Raw genomic sequence first — 6,953 nt, 5'->3', positions numbered from 1 at the left:
TGCTGCAGGAGATGCACCCCTCACTTCCCAGCTGAGGACTGTGGGTCATCTCAGGGCAATTTCACAGTCCCCACGTGCCCCACCCCCTCAGCTCTGCAAATACCAAGCAGTGCAGCCTGCCTAGGGGACAGTGGGCTCAGGGGTGCCCAGGTAGTCCCCAGAATGCCCTTGGCAGGCCCCTCACCTAGGTGCTCCCACAGCTCTGTAGCAAGAGTTCTAACCTTTTCTGACTGTGGAGCCTGCTGAGAATAAGCTGTGGACTGTTTTCCAGAAAGGCATGTACATGCTCTCCATGCAAAACCTTGCATTGTGGCCAAGCGTAGTGGCTCACGCCCGTGATCCCAGAACTTTGGGAGGCCGAGCCGGTCGGATCACCTGAGGTCAGGAGTTCGAGACCAGCATGCCCAACATGGTGAAACCCCATCTCTACTAAAAATGCAAAAAATTAGGCGTGGTGGCAGCCACCTTACTGGTGGCCTTACACCTTACAGCCTACTCTGGAAGCTAAGGCAGGAGATTCACTTGAACCCGGGAGGCAGAGGTTGCAGTGAGGTGAGATTGTACCACTGCACTCCAGCCTTGGTGACAAGAGCGAAACTCCATCTCCAAAAAAAAAACCTTGCATCCTTTCAGGGGGCTCACACTTCCCTAAGGGCCCGGTAGTTGAACCCCTTGGACCTGAGGATGAGAAACCTTGCTTCAGTTCTTCCCTGGGTGATCAGCCCAGGATAAAGAAGGAGAAGCCAAAAAGGAGGACCCATGAGAAGGGCCCCCTCCAGGAGTTTGAGGCCCACTCCCTCCTCCCCTGCCTGTCCTCTGTCCAGGTCTCCTCCCTGCTGTGCCCCTCCTGGGGCCATAACCATTTGGAGCTGTGTTTTTCTACAGGCTTCTGGGCACAAAGTGGGCAGGCTCACCTGGAGGGGATCAGAGTAACATGGCAGGAAATGAGGGGGAAAGCTGCCCTGGAACCGCGCCTCTCTTCCCCCTCATGTCACTGGGGTGCACTCCTCCCTCACCTCACTCAGGCAGTGACATGGGTTCCATGTGAGTGCTGTCCTGCTTCCTCTGCTGCCTCTTTTTTTCCTTAGGGCTATCATAAAACTTTCTCTTTCCCAGCTCTGCCAATCTGGTGGGACATTGGGCTTCCCTCTCACAGGGTCCTGGGGATAGGCCCATCCTGTATCATACCTGCAGAGAGACCCTGTTTTTCTCCAGGGCCTGGGGAGCAGCCAGGTTCCATGAGTGAAACGCAGATCTGAACCATACCAAGCTGGGGTTGGGGTCCACACTCTCCTCTACTGAGAAGGAGCTAGGGATTCCAGCTAGATGAGAGGGAGAGTGGGCAGAGCCAGACCAGACCAGGACTGATCCCCTGGAAAAAGCCTGCCTTGGTGAGTGCTGGGTGCGGTGGCTCACTCCTGTAATTCCAGCAGTTTGGGAGGCTGAGACAGGTGGATCACTTGAGGTAAGGCGTTCAAGTCTAGCCTGGGCAACATGGCAAAACCCCCTCTCTACTAAAAATACAAAAATTAGCTAGGCGTACTATGTTCCTGTAATCCCAGCTACTCAAGAGGCTGAGGCAGGAGAATTGCTTAAACTGGGGAGGCAGAGGTCGAAGTGAGCTGAAATTGTGCCACTGCACTCCAGTCTGGGAGACAGAGTGAAACTGTGTCTCAAACAAAAACAAAAACAAAAAACACCATAATATGGCTTTGGCAGAGAGCCTGGCCCGGCAGTGCCTTCCCTTGGGTTTCTCCTGGGTAGTCCTCTGCCAGGAGGAGGCGCTTCGTTTTGCCTGTCCATGGCCCACAGCAATGGAATGTCTGCTTCCGAGGGTTGGGTGGGGGACTCCTGGCAGAACTGGAAACTTCTTCAGGTGGGTTTTTTGTTTTGTTTTGTTTTGTTTTTGTTTTCGAGATGGAGCCTTGGTCTGTCACCCAGGCTGGAGTGCAGTGGTGCAATCTCAGCTCATTGCAGCCTCCACCCCCCCACCCCGGGTGCAAACAATTCTCATGTCTCAGCCTCCTGAGTAGCTGAGATTACAGGTATGTGCCACCATTCCCGGCTAATTTTTGTATTTTTTGTAGAGACAGCATTTCACCACGTTGGCCAGGCTGGTCTCGAACTCCTGACCTCAAGTGATCTGCCCTCCTCAGCCTCCCAAAGTGTTGGGATTACAGACATGAGCCACTGAGCCCAGCCCCTTCAGATGGGTTTTGAGGCTACACTACAATACTAGTTTCCCGTGACTGCTGCAGCAAATTACCACACAGTGACTTAAAACAACACGAATGTATTCCCTTACAGTTCTGAAGACCAGAATTCTAAAGTAAGTTCCACTGAAGCAAGGTGGGAGCAGGGTTGTTGCCTTCCGAGGCTCTGCGGGAGATTCTGTCTCCTGGCCCTGGAGGCGGCCTGCACTTCTCAGCTTGTGCTGCACGTCCTGAATGACTGGAGTTTCCTGCTTCCATCACTACACCTCCCACCCTCTCCATCACCTTCTCTGCTCTTATAAGGATCCGGGTGAGTACATTAACCCCGCCAGTACAAGCCAGCCAAAGACCCTTAACTTCATTATATCTGCAAAGCCCCTTTTGCCATACAAGGTCATGTTCACCAGTTCCCGGGATTAGGATATGGGCATCTTGGGGGCATCAGCCTGCTACAGCTAGGCTGCAAAACTGTTACACCTTCCTGGTGTTTCAAAGATTGAGAGAAAAAGGGTTGGCATTTTTTGCTTAGGGGTCCCTCTTAAACTTGTACCTTTAAGGTCTGGGGTCCCTTTTAACCTTGTTTTTGTTTTTGTTTTTTCTTTTTTGAGGTGGAGTGTTACTCTGTCGTCCAGGCTGGCAGTGGCATGGTCTCGGCTCACTGCAACGTCTGCTTCCTGGGATCAAGTGATTCTCCTGCCTCAGCCTCCTGAGTAGATGGGACTATAGGCGCCTACCACCATGCCTGGCTGTTTTGTATTTTTGGTAGAGATGGGTGGGGGTGGGGAGGGGGGTTTTGGCTATGTTACCCTGAGCTCAAAGCCATCTGCCTGCCTCTGCTGCCGAAGTGCTAGGATTACAGGCTTGCACCACCACACCCGGCTGCTGTAAAGACTTATTTCCACACAGTTGAGACATGTTTTAGGAAGTTTGCTAAAAGAGCCCTGGAGACCTCCTCTTTGTGGCCTCCCTGTTACCGTGTTTAATTTGATTGAACTTTTCTGCCCTCCTGCTTTTCAACTTCTCTAATAGTCTCTCATTAAACCAATTCTAAGAACCACCAAAAAAGGGAAAAAATTTTTTGAAAGCAGTAAAATGATGTGGACTGTTAGAATGTAAAATATATGAAATAAGTTCTTACATGTTAGTGCTGCTCTGACATAGGGACATATTATTGAGAATCAGCTTTTGCTCAGTTTTCAGAGAAATGGAATAATCATATTGCTGATCTACATAAGCAAGTTGAAGAATTGTCTGAAAGAAAATATGGTATGTCTAAACTGGAAAATTCCTGTAATCCTGTGTTCATGAGCATTTACACAGTGGAGTTACTCTTCATCATGGGGGTACCGTGGACAGGCCCAGGGCTGCTGGTGAGTCATGCCTCCTTACACGTTTCTCCTTGTCAGGTGCTTTGTAGTGTCTAAATATTGGAAACATTCTCTGTTTCTAAATTGCTGCAAAGCTAAGGAAAAGTTGTGTTTCTTTAATTATTAGCATTTCTTTTAAACTTTCAGCATGGAGATTGGGAATTTATTTACATATTTATTGCAAAGCCTTTCATCTTAGGGATTTCATTGAATTATTATTATTATTATTATTATTATTATTATTATTATTATTATTATTTTTTGAGACAGAGCCTCACTCTGTCGCCCAGGCTGGAGTGCAGTGGTGTGATCTCTGCTCACTGCAACCTCTGCCTCCCGGGTTCAAGCAGTTCTCTGCCTCAGCCTCCTGAGCAACTGGGATTACAGGCGCCAGCCACCACGCCTGGCTGATTTTTGTATTTTTAATAGAGATGGTATCATGATCTTGGCCAGGCTGGTCTTGAACTCCTGACCTCCTGATCCACCTGCCTCAGCCTCCCAAAGTGCTGGGATTACAGGTGTGAGCCACCGTGCGTGGCAAAATGTTATTTTTTAAAATGAATTGTTTCTCTTAGTCTGCTTCATTAAATTTGGTATTCATCCAGGTGTGGTGGCTCACACCTGTAATCCCAGCATTTTGGGAGGTCGAGACAGGCAGATACTTGAGATCGGGAGTTCAAGACCAGCCTGACCAACATGGAGAAACCCCATCTCTACTAAAAATACAAAATTATATGGGCGTGGTGGCACATGTCTGTAATCCCAGGTACTCGGGAGGCTGAGGCAGGAGGATCGCTTTAACCTGTGAGGCAGAGGTTGTGGTGAGCTGAGATAGCATCATTGCACTCTAGCTTGGGCTAAAGGAGCAAAACTCCATCTCCAAATAAATAAATAAATAAATAAAAATTCAGTACTTACCAAGGTGCCCCTATTGTCTCTACTTTTATCTTGCTGCATCACTGAGTTGACATTAGATTTCAAATTCGTCATTGCACTTATACTATTCTATTCTGAAGCCACCTTTGTATAATGATGAAAGAAATTAGCAATTTGTTATTATCCTCTGTCTGTTGGTATATATCAAGTGCTTACCTAAAAAGAGCAATAACCAAAGTGCTTACCTAAAAAGAGCAATAACCAGTGGAAAACATCATGTGTTTTACTGTTTTTATTTGGATGACTACTTGTAACCTACTAGCAAACTATAAAATTGTATGAGATGCAGAATTTTAACTGAATTGCTTTAAGTGAACGTTTAAACATGATAAATCATATTGATGGTATTTATGTTAATATACTTAAAGTGAACATTTTTTCTTCATCATGAATAATATAACCTACTCCTCAATGAAAATCTAGAATTAAATTTGCTAGTGAATTCAGTAACATTTCCATAATATTTTTAGTTATGTGCTTAAGGTTCTCTTAGTGTTTCTCCCACTTTTTAATAGCTTATGCCTTTTTTGCCTTTGGTTTTTTTTGGTTCATTTTAAAGTAAAAATCTCACAACATGTGATACCTGGAAGCAGTGTAACGGTCTCACCTGGTGGTAAGACTGTAGGCTCTGGGGGCACAGGCTGGCCACGTCTCTTCTCCTGTCTGAGCTTTAGTGTCCTCTTTTGTGGTCATGAGAACTGAAGATCTATCCTGAAGATTTGATAAGACACTAAAGTGCTTCATATAATACCAGGCATATACATGCACAGTAAATGCTTCTTCCTTACATTTTTATTGATTGATTGATTGAGACAGAATCTTGCTGTTTCACCCAGGCTGGAATGCTGTGGTGTGATTGTTGTTTCTGCAACATCTGCCTCCTGGGTTCAGGCAATTCTCCTGTCTCAGCCTCCTGAGTAGCTGGGCTTACAGGTGCCTGCCACCATGCATGGTTAATGTTTGTATTTTTAGTAGAGACAGGATTTCACCATGTTGGCCAGGCTGGCCTCGAACTCCTGACCTCGTGATCTGCCTGCCTCAGCCTTCCAAAGTGCTGGGATTAAAGGCATCAGCCGCCGTGTCCAGCCTGTCTTTTCTTATCAAAACCACCCTTGGTGATGAAATGTTAAATAAGTACTAGTGGATATTATTTTGCTTAATGTTGCCTAGTGAATATTAAGTATTCTTACCTTTCAGAAATGAACTTATGAATTCAACAGGTGAAGATTTACAACTTGATTAAACAGCTTCAGGAGGTAGGTCTTCAATCTTAAGTCAGATTAGAAGATTATGTGAAATAATTATTTAAGGTTTAACATTGAATTCTTTTAATGGTACCCTCCACATGAAATAATATGCCTCTGAGTATTAATTATGTGCCAGGACAAGAGAATTCGTGTTGTCAAAATTCTCATACTCTCTAGAACAGTGAACTCATTTTCTTTTTGTTAACCCATTACAAATACATGTAAATATTGCATTTACAGGTAGACAGAACTGGAAGAACAGTATTTGTCCTACTTTTGAGATGCAAGATTTATCTGGCGTAATGCATTGAACAGATTATTATTGAAGTCTACACCGGTCAACTGAACAAGCATTCGTCAAATGTCCATGATACATAGGACAGAAGGTTTTCTTTTAGGGTGTGGAGCCATGCATATTATCTTTTAATTAGATTTAGTTGATATGTTTTTAAAGAAATAGAAGTATAATTGATTTTCTTGTTTTGGCTCTGGAGTGGGGACGAAACAGAATGGAATGACACTGTTTAGATTTACTAAAATGGAAGGCTAACCAGTGAGATCATATCCCGTCTCCCTGGACCTTTGGCTTTTACAGGTTGAGCTATAAGAACAATTAGAAAAATGGATATCATTTAAACACAGTATGTAGAAAAGAATAATTTCTACATATTGTGAATAATTGCACCTGCTAGCAGTTCTTTTTTTTTTTTTTTTTTTAGATGGAGTTTTGTTTTGTTGCCCTTGCAGTGCAGTAGTGTGATCTCAGCTCATGGCAAGTTCTACCTTCTGGGTTTAAGCAATTCTACCTGCCTCAGCCTCCCAAGTAGCTGGGATTACAGGCACCTGCCACATGCCTTCCTAAGTTTTGTAATTGTAGTAGAGTTGAGGTTTCACCGTGTTGACCAGGCTGGTCTTGAACTCCTGACCTCATGTGATTTATTCACATTGGCCTCACAAAGCGCTGGGATTATAGGCATGAGCCACTGGGCTTGGCCATAATTTTTTTAATAATGTTGTTTTATTTTAGGAAAGTAAATACAATGAGTAGGACTTAGCTCCAGTTTTCTCTTACTGTTTTTTGTTTGTCTGTTTTGTTTTGTTTTGAGATAGAGTTTAGCTCTTGTTGCCTGGGCTGGCGTGCAATTCCGTGATCTTGGCTCACTGCAGCCTCTGCCTCAAGCGATTCTCCT

The 6,953-nt window shown here is 44.9% G+C and overlaps 1 long non-coding RNA gene across 1 annotated transcript; it reads left to right on the top strand.

Annotated features, from left to right (window-relative positions):
* Window positions 1-2,972: 2,972 nt before the first annotated feature.
* Window positions 2,973-6,905, top strand: LOC139362905 (uncharacterized). The gene is made up of 3 exons (XR_011622529.1): window positions 2,973-3,583; window positions 5,714-5,776; window positions 6,008-6,905. It is a non-coding gene; the product is annotated as an uncharacterized lncRNA (long non-coding RNA).
* Window positions 6,906-6,953: the final 48 nt, after the last annotated feature.

The sequence above is a fragment of the Macaca nemestrina genome, chromosome 4, assembly GCF_043159975.1.
Source record: "Macaca nemestrina isolate mMacNem1 chromosome 4, mMacNem.hap1, whole genome shotgun sequence".
Taxonomy (NCBI): domain Eukaryota; kingdom Metazoa; phylum Chordata; class Mammalia; order Primates; family Cercopithecidae; genus Macaca; species Macaca nemestrina.
This window is presented reverse-complemented; position numbering and strand designations above follow the sequence as displayed.